Below are 17373 nucleotides of genomic sequence, written 5' to 3'. Positions count from 1 at the left end.
ACGATATTTCTGGCCTCTCCTATCTTACAGAGTTGGTGTGAGCATCTGCATGAGATGATGGACATTAAACTGCTTTGTTAGCTGTTGAGACTCTACTGAAATGAAACCCAAGGGTGGGTGCCACTGAAAGAAATAGGAATGAATGCAAACTGGTTTGTGTTGGGAGTTGTACTTGGCACAGCAGAATTTGCCTTTGTCTTTAGGAGAGTCTTAGCTGTGGGAAGCAGGGCTTGGAATGCACTGATATTTATTTCTGCCATCAAATCAGGATTATGAGGCACCTGATCTGTTTAAGGCCGTGTGAGTGGAACCAGGTCCTGCCTTCCAGAAGTTCATGGTTACATTGTGTTTTCATGGGTCACCTGGAAGGCAAGCTTGTGTGAGAGTGAGGAGAATTGACCTAGTGAATCCTTCCTGCCTCGAGGCCCACCATGTTATTCAAATCAGTCTTGGGGGAAATGCTGTAAAAGAGTGTGTGTGTGTGTGTGTGTGTGTGTGTGTGTGTGTGTGGTGTGCATGCTCGCGTGCGTGAGTTTGTGTTGAGAGAAAGAAAAAAGCCGGGAGAGTAGGATGAGTCAGATTTAACCACTGTTTTTTCCCTTTTGAAACTTGTTATGTTCATACACATACAGCAGTCATGCACTTGCTCAGAAATGTGTGAAAACCACTTAAAATGTGTGAGATGCGGCCCTTTAGAAAGTGTGCCTTCCACCACATTCTCTTGAGCAGTGGAGTAGGTTTGTGAGTGTTCATATCTGTCCTCATCTGTGGGAATTGTATGTCCAAGGTGCTAGTTCAGGGCCCTTCTGGGCCGACGTGTGTGTATAGACTTGTCCTGGGTGTGATGGGAACAAGACCATCCAGTGTATGATGGGGAATTCTGTTAAACAGGTAGAATTCTGAACCTCTTGGTGGTCCTGGCTGGTCAGTTGCAGGGAGTGACCTTGAATGGACTGGGAAGATCTGGGTATACCATGTTTCTGTAGACAGGATACGCAGTCCCTTAGCTTGGTATTTAAAGTTCTCTGGAGGTGACCACTTTCTGGATTTACCTTTGTGTGGCCCCTCTGCTCCTCCCAGGTGAGGCTCATCATAGCTCCTCTTCAACGTGCTTTCTCCACACCTGCTGCCATGTTTTAGCTCCCCTTTACGTTTCCTGGGACGCTCTCCCAGACTCCCTCTGTACTTTTCTTCTTTCAAATCCAGAACAGGTCCCATCTCCTTAGTCTTAACTGTCTGTGAATGGTCTGTTGCCTCACTTCCCAGCTCTGGCATGCAGTACATGCTCAGTACACATTTTTGAATGCATTAATTTGGCTCTTCTCTGTGAAGGCAGCTTGTCTGTGTGTCGTTCATCTGCCCAAATTTGATTGTCAGCTTCCTTTGTACGGAGCTGTACTATTCTTTTTGTTGTTTTTCGTAACTCCTTCCCCCTGCCTCCCACCACCCCAGTTAGAAGAGTTGTAGTCAAGGTCATGTAGTCAAGGTCATGCAAGAGCTGCACACTTGAACCTTTTCCATGTGATTTCACACGAGGCACATGGCCTCCTTGGGACTCACTTTACATTACTCGACAAGGGGATAGCAGAACCCACCTTGGCTGTATTGAAGGCTGCATGATGATGAGGAGAGAGTGAGGGATGGGAAAGAGTTTGGAAAACAGCAGAGCACAATGCAAACATGAGTTATTCATGGTTTTGTGTCCATGCTAACTGTGCCCTGACATTAAGGCTGGGCGGGTCTGGCCCAGGGCTTCCGGGGTAGGCGCTCTGCTGGTGTCTGCTACTGACCTGGAGTCCAGGACCCCTGAGTCCCACTCACCCTCCCTGGGCTGCAGTTTCCTCAGCTCAGCTACCCTTTCCAGCCATGACTGCTGGTTGTGGAGCTGAATGTGTGTGGGGCGTGGGCCCGTGTGTGAACTCCCCACCCCTGTGTGGTTTTCCTAAGCTTGCAGTGCAACAAGGAGCTGGAACAGAGCTACAACAACAAGGAGGGTTTCCTCCAACTATCAGTGCTCTTGGATCCACCGTTTCGGCTTTGACATCACCGGGAGTGACCACCCTGGTCCTCTTTCTTTGTGCCAAGCTCATTGCTAGATCACCATAAACACTTACTTGGATTGATTAGAGAGGCTATTTGCAGTATTGAAGGTGGCAGAATTATTTCACCTTTTCTAGAGGTGTTGACGTTCAAGGGTAGTTGGCGGTGACTGTACAGAAGGGAGACAGGAAGCCTGGAGGAAGGAAAGCGGGTGCGTAGCCGAGAAAGTGCACAACGGGCCCTACTTTTAAAAGTGCCTGCCTCCGCTGGTTTTGTTGTGGCAGCGTTCAAAGGCAGGAAGACCGATAAGATCGGATTTCAGGATTTTTGTCTGCCCCGTACCTCCGCCCCCAACTTTTGACAACCAAGAGCTTTTCCCCAGCAGGAATGGGTATATTTCAACTTCTGTAATCCCTGCATCTCGCACAATACTTGGTATTACAAGGTGCTCAATGAGTGTTTGAGTGAATGAATGCCTTCCCAGTTCTCATCACAGCTATAGGGTGTCCCTGTATACATCAAGTCATGGTTAGCAGCAGGTTTGATCGCGTAAGAGACACTAATCAATGTGTCTGATTCTAGAAGAAGACGGAGCTTCTTGGAAGAAGGGCCTGCCCTCTGAAGCTGTCCTCTGTGTTCCCCGGCATTCTGCATTTTGCGGTCACCCCTCATTATCCCTGAGTCCAGGAACACCTGAGATTGGAAAGGATTCCAGCCCCGTAGGGCCTTTATTGTGGCCCCCAGTAAGTGATAAATATTCATACTAATTTTGGGCAGTGTCCTTTATCCCGCTGTTTTCCCATGAGTGCCCTCTGTTCCGTCAGGTGGCCGAAGACGGATAACTTTGGCAAAGGGCTTGGCACAAATGGCCAAGTTTACACTGGATCACTGTACTCCGTGTTATCTTGTTTCCCCGATGGTCATTGCCACACAAGAAAGTACTTCCTCTGTGGGCTTTGCCCACCCCCTTCCCTAGACAGAGACCTCTGGGCCTAGTTAAATGTATAAACTGCATTGCAGGAGTGAAGCGGTTTCCATTAAGAACTGGGATCTGTGTCCTGGGATCCAGTTCTTCTCCCCTCTTTTAATACTGAAAGCTGCTTCCTATCCGAGAGTTGTCTGGGGACAGACACCGTGCAGCTGCGTGCAAACTTCTTTGAGAGTTTGATCTTGCAGGCGTCCCAGTGGCTGCTCTGCCTTGTCTGCTTCCTGGGGGTCTCTCAGTATCAAAGCCACCTGTGGCTCCATCTCACCTCCCTGAATAGGAGGTGCCATTTGTCAGGAGGCCTTGCCACCTTTGGCCCTTTCTTTCCAAAGAAAGAGCCCTGGCCTGGAGTTTTGGTCTCAGCTCTGTTGTGTGAGCTTAGGCAAGTCAGTTGACTTCTCTGAGCCTCAGTTTACTCCTCAGTAAACAAAAAGATTGGATGAGGCGCTCTTCAAAGTTCTTACCGTCTGTGTCCTTCCTCTGCATTCTACAGGGAGGGAGGAGCTGCCTCTGTTTGGTGGTGGGGACTCAGGCAGGATGGTTAGGGAGGGGTAGGGGAACGAGATCATGGTGTACCTCCATGGCCACAGTGGAAACTTTGAACCTTGAGCTGTATGCGGTGAGTCCAGGATGCTGAGAAGATGCCGGGCTGTTGGGTAAGCAGAGCCCCTACGGGAAGCAAAGAGTGTTATTCAGCCCTGTGGAATGCTGAGGCAGGGCTGAGCTTGGGCAGGGTGGCTGAGAGAATTGTGGCTCTAGCTGTGGGCAGAAATTCATGGCCTTGAAGAATGGCTACTGTATATACCAGTGATAAATATTAGTCAGTCTGGCAGCAGAACGAGTTTCCTGTGCTGCATTTTTGGCACTTCCAGAAAAGGGAAAGCCTTTCTCTCTGACGGGGCACAGGAGGGAGAAACAGGAATGTGTCTCCTACCCTGATGCCCTGGCTGGAGATCCCGTTGGGTTTTCAGGCTGCCTCAGGCAACACAGGGCCTGCTAATGCCTCCTGTTGCCCTAGGTCAGGCCAGGGCCCATTGTTGACATCTGTGCTGTGCTGCGTCTCCGGGCCTTGCTTGAGCATGTCCTGAATGGAAGCCTTCATCTGCGCTCATTTCCCTGCCCTCCCTGCCATCTGCACAGCCTCCTCCAGGTCTCCCCTTCCCAGTGAAAAGCACCACCATCCAGACCTGAGGAAGTGATCATTTTAGCCTCCTCTTCTCCCTCCCCATCCAGGACATCACCGAGCCCTGTCAGTTCTGCTCCCAGAATATCTAAGTCCATCCAATGCCACATCTCCGCTGCTGCTTCCTCACCCAAATCACGGTGTTTCTGGCCCCATCTCCCTCCTATCTGGTCTCCCTGCCTGCACCCTCATCTCCACTGGGCCCTTTCTACACCAGCAGCCAGCATGATCTCTAAGAAATGTACCTCTGTCATCGGTCATATCTGCTGAAAATTGTTCAGGGCTTCCTGTTGCCTTGAGGATAAGGGTCTGAATCCCAAACAAGGGTTCACATCTCAACCTCTCAAGCCTACCCTGACCTTACGTTTCTTTCCTCAGGGCGTTTGCACATGCTGTTCCTTCTGCCTGGAATGCTTGTCCCCATAGTTTTCAGCTGGTGAATGTGAGTCAGGTTTCCCCTTAAATGTCACCTAAGAGAGCCCTTCCTAATTCCCCCCTTCATCCTAACTATCCTCAGTACACTCTCTCATACAAATTGTTCTTTTCCTTCTGAGACCCTGCTCCAGCTTGTAGTTCTAAATCTGTGATTATTTACTGTCTGTGTTCCTCTTGAGGGCAGGGGCCATTTCTTTTGTTCTCTACTGTGCTCAGGACCCAGAACCAAGGAGCTCAGTAAATATTTACAGGCATGCATCATACGTGGAGGATACTTATGCTGTGATGGCCCCACACCCGGCTTCCTTTGGGGTCTGTCCCCTGCTCTCCATTACCCGCAGAGTAGTCACTGAGCACTGGCTCTTCCTGGCTTCACTCTCTGGCATCAAAACTTATCAGTCCCACATCTCAGTCTTTTGCAAGGTGACACTTCATCTGATTACCTAATTCACACTAAGGTGTTAATGGTGCTAATGACATAGTATTTATTACCCCAGGGGACCCAGAACGGTGGCATCAAAACATATCGTTCCCCAGTGGTTTAAAACTCCTTGGTAGCTTTCCAGGGAGTCCAAGTAGAATCCAGTCTCCTTAGCTGGGTTCACAGGGCCCCGTCTACACGACTCGGCTTCTGTCGGCTTCCCTAGCCCTGACTTCCTAAGCCTTAGTCATCGCCCTCTCTCCCACCCAGGGCTCAGCACGGTACCTGGAACAGCCAAGCCCTCAATAAATGTTTACTGAGTGCATTAAAAAAAAAAAAAAAAAGATTTTAATGAGTCATGCTTAACTGAAGATTTTGGTGTAGTCAGTCGTTGGGCCTTGGATGCCAAAGGAATGACAAATGGTGGGAATTTCAGGCACAGCGACTGTGATAGCCCCAAGGAAACCAAGAGAGAAGTATCTTTATCTGGGTGGAGGGGAGTGGGCCTTTCAGAGCCTCGAAATCTCCTCACCTGCTGCACCACTCCCGCCACATAAGCACCCTTCTTCCCAGGGTGAGGTTTATCAGCTCTGCTTTCTGATATGCCAGACGAGGGGAGAGCCTCAGTGCCATGCCTTCCTGCCCTCCTGATGCAGTCTGTGGTCACCTGCAGGCAGAGACAGATGAAGTCTGTCATTCGGCTGAGAGTAATTTCTGATAGGAGAGGGGCTTCCCCCGGCCCTTTCCGCCTCTCTGAGCCTTGCCAAGGTCACTTGGGTTGCCCAGCCTAAGTCACTGCCTGTCTCTGTGGTTATTGTGTGGACAAGGCCTCCCTCTGTTCCTCCACTTCCCCTCCCTGCCCCATACTCTTGCCCTCACCCACCCCAAAGCCTCGCCCTTCCCTTCCATAGGGATATGGCCTGAGAAAGGAGGAACCATTTGATTTTGGTTTAGTTTAGGAAAATCTTCCTTTTTGATTTGTTTTAGTGTTAGGTTCAGAGTGGTGACTATTGTTGAAAATGAGTGGGGGATTTTGGCTTCGTTTAGGTTTTGGAAGGGAGGATTCTCTGAGGCTTGAGGCTTCTGTGATACTGACTTCTGGTGTGGAAAGTCTTCCTCCCTCATCTAGGTGGCTGGGCCTCCAGGTTACTTCCCCAGCAGCCTCCCTGGATCTTCTCTCGTCTCCCCCTGCCCCTGCACCGTGCCCGGGTGATCTTTCTAAAGGACAAATCTTGATCTAGCACGTCCCTGGTTAGAACCCTTCTGGCCAGTGGTTCCTAGTGCTTCGGGGATAACTCGCCTTGTCCCTCGGTGTCTGCACAGTGTCCTCTATTTCCTCTCACTTGGCTTTGCCCTCAGGGGCTTCGGTAAGAAGCTTTCCAACCTGGCAGCTACAGACTCTGTGCAGTTGTATTATTGCTGTAAATGGGCAGGGATTATGCATTTATGGAGTGACTGATTTCAAGTACAACTGCTACCACGGGAGAGGTCTGTGAAAATCACTGGAATTGAAAATTATCATGCTTTGCCCAAAAAGGTTGAGAATCCCCACTCTGATGATACTAGGAGCCCGCTTTCCTCCCCACCCTGTGCCAAGCCATTTCTTGCCTCCTTGCTTTGCCCATACCAGCCTGGAATGTCCCAAGCCTATTCAACTTGCTTCCTCCAAAACGTAGTCCCACCTTGATCTCCAGGAAGCAGCCTTCAGATGCCCCCTCCTCCTGGCCACTGCACATGTGTCCCCCCAGCTGCTGAGGCACACGCCTAGGTCTGACACACACCATGATATGTTGAAAACATTGGTTTCTGGGTTATTCTTCTCACAGTCCCAGGCAGCGAGCCCTCAAGGACAGGGGCTCCATGGGACTGGTCTCTGGGTAGGAGGCCAGGACCCAGGTCACTAAGGGCGTGTCACTCATCTGGACCACAGCTCCCTGCCTTGTGGTGTGGGCTCTGTTCTCTGCACTGGACTCATTCTAAAACAGAGCATTTGGTCCTTGCATCCTGCCTTGTGGTTTATGACTTAGTAGATTGAAAATGACAGTTGTGCTCCATTTTCATTTGGAAAGAAAAAGAAGAGTGGAAAACCAGAGATTGCACTGATCTGGAGGTAGAGAGAAAACTGTGGAGATCAAAGAATATATTATTTATTATGAATGTTACATAGATCAAGGCATGTTTGAAATAGGCTTAATTTTCCTCAAGGTGGCTTTTGTCTCACAATTGAGTTCTTGTTGACAAAGACCAGTTATTATTCATAGTTGTGTCTCTGGAGCCTAGCATGGTGCCTGATAAAGCGTGGTCACTTCACAAATACTTGCCGAATGAATGCATGGGATGAATATGCATTTGGGTATTTTTAATGTTTGATGATTAGAACATTCTCATGGCTTGTTAACTTGTAAGACATAATTTTCATTGTAAGTTCTTTGTGTGTGCAAATGCTTTTTGTGTGGAATGCTTGCCATGCACTGAAAAATGCTTTGTGATAGCAGTTTTGAAAAATTGAGTCATTTTGCCCTGATTGAAGCTGGGTGACCTTGTGCAAGTCAATTTAACCCTCTGGGACTTGTGGCCCTCATCTGTAAAATGGGTAGAAGGTCAGAGTGGACCTCGTGGCTTGAGAGGCTAGTACCCTCATGTTGCATGTAACTGTCACATCCTCCTCTTTGGTGATTGGACACTGACCCTCTCCCCAAGGGTTCCTGCACAGAGCTGGAATTCTCTCTGGTGTCTTTGACTGCATTCCAGTGGGTGGAATGCCTTGTTTCTCAGTAGCAATGAGAAATGTTAATGTGGGGTTATGAAAGCAAGCCAAGAGCCATGGAATAATTAAAACACACACGCACACAAAGAAGGAAAAGCGGGAGGGGAAAACACGCTTAATGGACAAGGGATGAGTAAAACCCAATGGACTGAGAAAACCCCAGAGCTGAACTTCACATGACCCCGCGTGCTGCCTGCAGTTGCGACACCCCGTGCCCCTTGTGCCCCGCCGGCCTCTCAGTGATGTTAGCGGGCCATGGGTCCCACAGGAAGCAGGGACTGCCATCAGCCTGGTGGAGCGTGCCAGCCCGCTCCTCCTCCATGGCCCACTTCCCACCCACCTGGGTCTCCAGATAACATGAAGCCATAGCTCCCAGGCTCGTCAGCGCGGGAAACCAACTCAGTGCTTCCCAGAAAACAGAACCCCAGCCCGTTAGTGATGTCCACGCAGGCAAGAGATGACCAAGAAGAATGTTTGTCTTTTAGGAGTTCTCTGCCTGAAACCAGCAGGTTTCCTTTAGGGGTAGGGTGACTGTGCTTGCTAAATACCTCTAGGTCATCAGTGAATGAAATAATTCATTCTGTGCTTGAGTGTCTAAGACCCAGGGGGTTTAGGAATAAGTAAGATACTGGCTGTGCCCTTGGAGTTCTGTGCTGTTTAGGGGATACGACTCAAACTCACAGACATCCGTGGCTCAAATCAAGGCATATAGATGCAGTGACTCTTGGAACATTCAAGAGAGAATCACCACCTCTGCCGGTGGAGGAAAGACCAGGAACTGCCCACCTAGTTTTCCCATGACCCCAGCCTGTAGCGGGATATGTCAGAAGATTTGGACTTAGAGGAACTTGGGTTTGACAAAACAGAAGTGTGTGTATATAAACAGAGAGAGATGGGAGTGATGGGGGATAGGACGCTGACAGTGCCTCGGTAGTCCCTCCGCCTAGGCGACAGCATTGACTTCATATTTGAAGAAGATACAAGAGGGAAGAGGAGCGTTCGTTGCTGTGCAGATGGAAGTGCTCATTGTTACTTGTTCTGCCTCTCTGTGTCTGTGACATCCAGCCCTGTGTGGGCTGCCCCTGGTTGCAAAGTGGGCCTCCTGCCGTTGAGCAGCTATGGTCCAGCGGGCAGGTACGCCACAGTCATGGAAGACTAGTTAAATCATTACATAATAGTTAGCTCTGTATGACCAATCTTTTCTTTAAAGAAATTCTTCCTTTTGGAATAATTATAGATACACAGAAAAACTGTATACAGGTAATACAGAAAGTTCCAGTGTACCCCTGACCCAGATGTCCATAATGTTAACGTCTTACATTACCACGGTACACATGTCAAAACTAAGAAACAACATTGGTACATTACTAGTAACACAAGTCTGGACTTTATTCAATAAACCTTTTGAAAAATAACAGCTTTATTGGCATGTAATTCATATACCATAAATCTACTCTTTTAAGGTATATGATTTAGTGGTTTTTAGTATATTAACAGAGTTGTGCAACCATCATCACTATCTAATTTTAGAACATTTTCAACACCACAAAAAGAAACCTCATACCCATTAACAGTCACTTCCTGCCCATCCCCCTTAACCCTGGCAACTTAGTCTACTTTCTGTTTCTCTGGATTTGCCTCTTTTGGACATTTCATATAGGTGAAATCCAATTTGTGGACTTTTGTGTTTGACTTCTTTCACTTAACATATTTTCAGAGTTCATCCATTTGTAGCATGTGTCAGTACTTCATTCCTTTTTATGGCCAAATGATATTCCGGTGTATGGATATACCACATTTTGTTTGTCCTTTTTTCGGTTGATAGGCATTTGAGTTGTTTTCACTTCTTGACTATTGTGAATAATGCTGCTATGAATATTTGTGTACAAGCTTTTTTTGTGGACATGTGTTTTCATTTATCTTGAGTAGATACTTAGAAGTGGAATTATGGGGTCATTCGGTAACTTTGTTTAACTTTTTGAGAAACTGCCAAATTGTTTTCTAAAGTGGTTGTACCATTTTAGAGTCTCACCAGCAATATATGAGGGTTCCAGTTCTCCCCATCCTTGTCAAGACTTGTTGTTGTCTCTGTTTTATTTTAGCCATTCTAGTGAATGTGAGGTGGTATCTCATTATAGTTTTGATTTGCATTTCCCTATTGGCTAATGATATTGATCATCTCTTCATGTGCTTTTTGGCCATTTGTGTTTTTTGTTTGTTTGTTTTTGAGATTGAGTCTCACTGGGACATCCAGGCTGGAGTGCAATGGTGCCATCTCGGTTCACTGCAACCTCTGCTTCCTGGGTTAAAGCGATTCTCCTGCCTCAGCCTCCTGAGTTGCTGGGATTACAGGTGCATGCCACCACCCCCGGCTAATTTTTGTATTTTTAATAGAGACAGGGTTTCACCATGATAGCCAGGCTGGTCTCAAACTCCTGACCTCAGATGATCCATCTGTCTCAACCTCCCAAAATGTTGGGATTACAGGCGTAGCCACTGCACCTGGCCTTCCATTTGTATATCTTGTTTGGAGGAACATCTACAAATCCTTTAGCCATTAATTTTATTATTATTTTTTTCTTTTTTGAGACGGAGTTTTGCTCTTGTTGCCCAGACTGGAGTGCAAAGGTGCGATCTCAACTCACTGCAACCTCTGCTTCCTGACTTTAAGAAATTCTCCTGCCTTAGTCTCCCACGTAGCTGGGATTACAGGCGCCTGCCACCACTGCTGGCTAATTTTTTGTATTTTTTTTTTTTAAGTATAGATGAGGTTTCAGGCTGGTCTTGAACTCCTGACCTCAGGTGATCCACGTGCCTTGGCCTCCCAAAGTGCTGGGATGACAGGCATAAGCCACCACCCCCGCCTACCCATTTCTAATTGGGTTGTCTTTCTGCCGTTGAATTATAAGAGTTCCTTCTATATTCTGGATACAAGTTCCTTTATCAGATATATGGTTTGCAAATATTTTCTTCCATTTTATTTCTTTCACTTCTGTGGGTTGTATTTTCACTCTCTTGATGATGTCTTTTGAAGCACAAAAATTTTTAATTCTAATGAAGCTAAATTTTTACTTTTTTTTTTTTTTTTTACTTTTGCCACTTTTGCTTTTTGTGTTGTATCTAAGAAACCGTTGCTTAATCCAAGGTCACAAAAATTTACTCCCTTGCATTCTTCTAAGAGTTTTATAATTTTAGCTCTTATATTTAGGTCTTTGATCCATCTTGACCTAATTTTTGTATAAGATGTGAGGTAGGGGTCCAGCTTCATCCTTTTGCATGTGAATATCCAGATGTCCACGCACTGTTGAGAAGAATGTGCTTTCCCCAGTGAGTTGTCTTGGTACCCTTGTAGAAAATCATTTGACCGTAAATGTAAGGGTTTCTTTCTGGACTGTTAAGATTCTCTTCTATTGATCCATACATCTATCCTCATGATAGTCTTGACTACTATAGCTTTGTAGTATTAATCAACTTTTAAAATATATTTTTCTTTTTTTTTTTGAGATGGAGTCTTGCTCTGTCACCCAGGCTGGAGTGCAGTGGCGTGATCTTGGCCCACTGCAAGTTCTGCCTCCCGGGTTCACGCCATTCTCCTGCCTCAGCTTCCTGAGTAGCTGGGACTACAGGCGCCTGCCACCATGCCTGGCTAGCTTTTTTTTGTATTTTTTGTAGAGACGGGGTTTCACCGTGTTAGCCAGGATGGTCTCGATCTCCTGACCTAGTGATCCGCCCGTCTCGGCCTCCCAAAGTGCTGGGATTACAGGCATGAGCTACTGCACCCGGCCTTAAAATATAGTTTTCAAAATCTGCATTGTTCAAAAAAAGAATCTGTGGTAACTCTCAGAAATCCAGTAATTACAAGAGTAAATCCAGTAAATACAAATAAAGATAGACAAGGAAACTAGGGGAGAAGACAAGAAAATCAACAGGAAAATAAGGTGACATCAGAGTTAATGTTAGCACACAGTATTATGTGTTGTAAAGTTTTGTGAGATTGTTGGAAGTAGCCTGCAAATTTGGCTTTGAGCTTTCTAGCAGCCAAGGGTAAAATGGAAATGCGATTAATGACAAGATTAACATAGATGTCTGAAAGATTTTTTTAAAAAATGTCCCTGCCTCCAATATTTTCAGGGACTGAAAATAAGCATATTTCTCCCATAGACCCTAGGAACCTGAGCTTCTCGCGCACAGGATTGGTTCTTTTGTGTTAGTTCTTTCCCTTTGGACCAATAGCTCTTCGAGGACAGTAACTGTCTTATTTCCCTCACATCTCCCTGCAGTGTTTAGGACAGAGCACGGGAGATGCTTACAAAATCTTGACTGAATTCTTTTTAAAATTGGGAATGTTTATTACATCCTGTGGCAGCATTTCTGCCACCAGCTTGAGGTTAGTTGGGACCAATTTGGTGGTGGAGAAGTGGCAGGGGCTGCCCTCCTGGCGGCATTTTAGAAGTGTTTTCTTGTATCATGCTTCCTGAGCGCTGGCTAAGCACTGGAAACATCGGGCCGTTGGGGTCGTGTGCCCTTGTCCTGAGAGATGGCGGTCACTTTGGAGTGAAGGTAAGCGGCATTGCTTCACTCGTGTGGAACCCACCCACCTTCCCACTTCCTCAGCGCTGGAGGGTCCTCTCTCTCGCTCACGGCCTCTGATGTGCCTTTGAGACTGCCTGCCCAATGGAGCTATCCAGTATGTGTGAGGGAGGACCTGGCTAAAACTGAACAGCTTCTCATGGAGTTGGGCCCCTCATCACCTACGGTTGTGTGTAGCACAGAGATGGCCACTCTGCAAAGAGGCCTAGCTCCCTCACTGGGGGCAAGGAACAAGCCACCTTCAACTGATTACATGTCATAGTGGGTGGCCCTCTTTGTCCCACACCCAATGAAGGGCTTTACCATTTTTCAGTAGCATCCTTTCTTAAGAGAAACAAAAAATAGATTTGAATACCAACCTTTAAAGGGGTAGTTGTCATTACTTCACAGTTGACAGATGGGGAAATGGAGGCTCAGGGTGCGTTACCTGCCTGCTGTAAGTCATATGGTGAGTGGGGTGCGAAGACCTGACTCCAACCCAGAGAATCTTTTTTTTTTTTTTTTTTTGAGACGGAGTCTCGCTCTGTCACCCAGGCTGGAGTGCAGTGGCCGGATCTCAGCTCACTGCAAGCTCCGCCTCCTGGGTTCACGCCATTCTCCTACCTCAGCCTCCCGAGTAGCTGGGACTACAGGCGCCCGCCACCTCGCCCGGCTAAGTTTTTGTATTTTTAGTAGAGACGGGGTTTCACTGTGTTAGCCAGGATGGTCTCGATCTCCTGACCTCGTGATCCGCCCGTCTCGGCCTCCCAAAGTGCTGGGATTACAGGCTTGAGCCACCGCGCCCGGCCAGAATCTTGACTTTGACTTCATCCTCCCCTCTTTCCACCTGCCAGCACCCAGTCTTTATCTACATTTAGGGGGCTTGAGAGGCCATTCTTTCTATTTTGGGTACCTTCAAACAGGTAAGCACAGTTTTCTTGGAAGTTACCTCTGCCTCCATGTGGGAGACTATCAACAAACAGCTCCGTCTTACCCCCGCAAAAGCACTCTCTGCACGGTCACCCCGGTGCCAGGAGCAGCCTTGTAATATGCCACACATCTTGTACTGCCTGTGGCTTTTCACACCTCCTGTCTCAAATATTGGAGCTTTTTTGGCTACAGCCCTGTGAGGAAGGCAGTGTGGGTGCTGTTGACCCTATCTTACCCACATGGGCACTGCATCGTCTAGGGTCGCCCTGTTGGTTGGGATCTGGAGTAAGCCCAGAGGCCAGGATTCTGACTTCTGGTCCAGTGCTCTGCCCTAGCCCTGGAGCAAATGTGTATCAAGTTGCACTGACAATCTTTGAATTCCTGGAACTCATGCCATGAGCACTTCCAGGAGCACCTTAGCGCTTCATTACAAAGATGATGAGACCGTAGGAAAGTCTTCTTTTTTTCCCACGGAAGTAGAATGTCACCCACACCCGCAGATTTTGTTGTGTCCCTTCAGCACTGAGCTGTGTTCTCAGAACAGAACAGGTAGAATACAGTCAAAATGCAAACAGAATGGCTTCCCCCCACAATCTGCTTTGATGGAAATGTGATGCCAAACAAACAGAAAAGTTGTTTTGGCTCCATCTCTGAGGTCATTTAGTTGCTATTTCCATCTACTTGGAATCCACATCTGCTGTGTGCTCAGAGCTGTGCTGGTTGCCAAAGAATCCAACAAGAAAAAGGCATGGCCCCTGTTGGGGTGCTTAGTCCTACATCGCAGTGCCCCAAGCCCAGGTGAGAGACGTATGCCCTCTGGGCCGTGATTTCCTCATCAGTAAAGCAAGGAAGATAATGTCTGGTTAACCACCCTGGAGTGGCAAGGCTGATACAGGTTCAGTGGCATTAACTCATTTGTTCATTCAGCACATTTTACTGGCAACTTACGCTGTGCTGGGCTCCGGATATAGTGGTGAACAAAGAGGAAGCACCCACAAGGGTAGCACTGCAAATGGTAGGAGCCATGTATGAGAAGTCCAGGGAGCCTGGTTCCATTTGAGCAAGCAGTAGTGGTCTGGGAAGGTTCCCCCAAGGAAAGGACATTGGAACCAAGTCCAAAGGGTGAGTAGGAGTCATCAGAAGAGCATGTCTCTCATCTCTGGACTTCTGTAGAGAGATTTCTGTAACCACTGTACCCTCTGGAAGTGGGTACAGAAGTCCAGAGATGAGAGAGATGTTTAACAACAGAGAAATCCACCCGAAGGACTTTGTACATCTCTCTAACATCTCCAGTTTATCTCAGCTGGCCTTTGCTGAGCACCTGTTAGTTGCCTAGTGCATCCCCAGGTGATGGGTTATGGAGATGGCAGTGGTTGACACGGTCTGAGAGCAGCTCCCAGGTAAACCAGCGCACTGTGGTTGATGGGCTGCCTCCAGGTAGAGAGTGAGGCCCTCCAAGCACAGCCTGGCCATCTGCATCTTCACATTTGCAGTGCCTAGCACACAGTGGACAAAAGGGATCACTGGACACGCTGTCCTAGGATGCAGATTCGTACCAGGCCTACAAGGCTTGTAGAAATCTTCCCTAACACTGATCATGTGGTGTCCAGTAAAGGACCTAAGCTTTTGAATCTTGGATCCATCTCGGGCACAGGGATAACGGTGGCGCCCATCTCACGGGATATGTGGACATTGTCTCAATAACGACTGTGATGTGCTGAGCAAGTGCCTGGCTGGAGAAGCGCGTGGTAAAGGGAAGCAGCTGTGATTATTATGGGCATCATTCCTAGTGGTTCTGCAATTAGTCTTGACAGTATGTGCCGCAGGACTTCATACAAGCAGAGGCTGCAGGTGTTGGAAGTGCTCCTTTAGAGCCTGTGGGACCTAGATGGGCACAGCGAGGGAGAGTCTTAGGTGGAAGCAAGAAAACTGAGCATCAGGAAAGGAGCAAATTCCCTTGGTGATGGGGGTATCTGTTCTGCATGGAGAATAGATGACTTCTCAGCCATTGGGAAGCCAGCTAACCAGCTATCTGCTTGATGGTTGTAGAAAAATCCCGTGATTAGTGACAATGGCATGCCAAGTTTGAAGAGCAAAGGTCAGGAGGTGAGAAAGCAGATAAATGCAATGTTTATCTTGAAAGAAGTTGTCAACTGCTTGGAAATCCCCAAGCTTACTTCCTCCAGGAAGCCATTCTGGACTACTTCACCCAGTTCTCATAGCTCCCGGGCCCGCCATCTTCCCAGCACTGAAGCACACACTGAAAAGGGCGTTTTTCTGAATATGTCACTGCCTCCCCTTTTGGAGAGATGTGGCTCCTTGAGGTCTGGGGTCATAGCTGGCATGTTTGGTGGCGTAGCTAGAAAGAGTAATAATCCTTTTTGAATGCACAACATTGACAGAGGCCTTACAGGCTGAAAATGCTAATTAGAACACACAGTCAGGTCTTTTGGCCTCAAATCCAGGTGTTTTCCCACCTTGTGGGCCTCACTCAAATGATGACCCCAGGTTCTGCCCGTGGTGAACGAGCAGGCGTGGTTTTGTTCCGTTAGGATATGGCGGGAGAAGAGAGCTGGTTGTCAGAACCAGCAGTGGCTTCAGATCTTGAAAGTCCAACTCCTTCATTTTACAGAGGAGGAAACCTGTGCCCCAAAGCAGGTCCTCCCAAGTTCCAGCCCAGTGCCACCCTCACTGCACAGAGCAGCTGTCTCCTTTTGATCATGAGGAAGCCACTGGGTCCCCGGTGGAGTTCAGCAGATGTGCCGGGTGTGTGACTGGTGGGTGTGAGGATGTTTCCTTTCCTGCTGGGAAGTCCTCCAAGCTCTTGTGAAAGAAATGTGGTTTGTCGAGCATGGATTTTCAAACTTTCTTTATAGACAGCTGTTGTTAGCTTAAAAATGCCTGGAAACATGATCAACTGTAATGTTCTAATGATAACATAGAAGCACATAATACTAAGCACATGTAATGAGAATGTGTGGAACTCTCTAGTAAGAGTCTGAAATTTGGCCGGGTGCAGTGGCTCATGCCTGTAATTCCAGCACTTTGGGAGGCCGAGGTGAGTGGATCACCTGAGGTCAGGAGTTCAAGACCAGCTTGGCCAACATGGCGAACCCTGTCTCTACCAAAAATACAAAAATTAGCTGGGCATGGTGATGGGCGCCTGTAATCCCAGCTACTCAGGAGGCTAAGGCAGGAGAACTGCTTGAACCTTGGAGGTGGAGGTTGCAGTGGGCTGAGATCGTGCCATTGCATTCCAGCCTGGACAACAGAGTGGGACAACAGATTGAGACAATGTCTCAAGCAATAAAAAAGAGAGTCTGAAATTCATTCTTTCAACATGCTTGTGTTGGGTGCTGCCTGGCACAGCACTTGGTGCCCACTGACTCACAGCGTCGGGGAAGATAGGCATGGAACAAGTCATCTGGTGTGGTCACTGCAGTGGGGGAGCCCAGTGAGGGCCTGTCCAGCCCAGCTGAGGGGAGACTGAGAGAAGGCTAGGTGGCGTAAGTAAAGATATGGATAGCGCTTTCCTCTTCAGAGTGTTTATTACCAGGGTTAGATAAAGCAGATCTCATGTATTTTCTGCTACTAAATAGAAGTTCTTGTTTTGTTTGATTTCTGGTGGTCTTTGATATTTTCCAAAAAGGTAATAACTCATTGTTGAGTGAGATCAGGACTGGGGCCAGCAGACTTGGGTCCAAAGGTGTGTCATTTTTATACCAGACTAGAATCGGGTGAGGGGAGATGTAAAGAGATGGCTATTGTCACAGAAAGCACCGGAAAGAGCTCTGCTTAGAAAAAATGCCTTTCTCTGCGAGGTTTTCATCCGACATGGGAACACAAAACACCAGTTTAAAATAGCTAGGTAAGGCTTCACGGTCTCTCCATGTGATGTGGGGGTCCTGAGTCGTGACCATCCCATTGTACAGGAAAAAATACTGGTTTCTGAGCTTGTCTTTCAAGACACAACCCAAATGCTGTCTTCCCCGTGGTGCCTTCCTTGGGAACCCCAGCCAGGTGAGGTTTGCCTTTTCTCTGCT

At 47.7% G+C, this 17373-nt stretch overlaps 1 protein-coding gene across 4 annotated transcripts in view; it reads left to right on the top strand.

The window, feature by feature from the left end:
• The window catches only part of LOC105488126 (SMAD family member 3), a 128481-nt gene that overhangs the window by 36113 nt on the left and 74995 nt on the right, over window positions 1-17373 (top strand). The window contains exon 2 of one of the 4 annotated variants that reach the window (XM_011751945.3): window positions 2623-2783. The exons of the other annotated variants lie outside the window; for them this stretch is intronic. The gene's annotated coding sequence lies outside the window, so the exon portion shown is untranslated. The remainder of the gene's footprint in view (window positions 1-2622; window positions 2784-17373) is intronic. 4 annotated transcript variants of the gene reach the window in all.

This window comes from Macaca nemestrina, chromosome 7 (genome assembly GCF_043159975.1).
Source record: "Macaca nemestrina isolate mMacNem1 chromosome 7, mMacNem.hap1, whole genome shotgun sequence".
Taxonomy (NCBI): domain Eukaryota; kingdom Metazoa; phylum Chordata; class Mammalia; order Primates; family Cercopithecidae; genus Macaca; species Macaca nemestrina.
The sequence above is the reverse complement of the archived record's forward strand: the minus strand, read 5'-3'. Positions and strand labels throughout refer to the sequence as shown.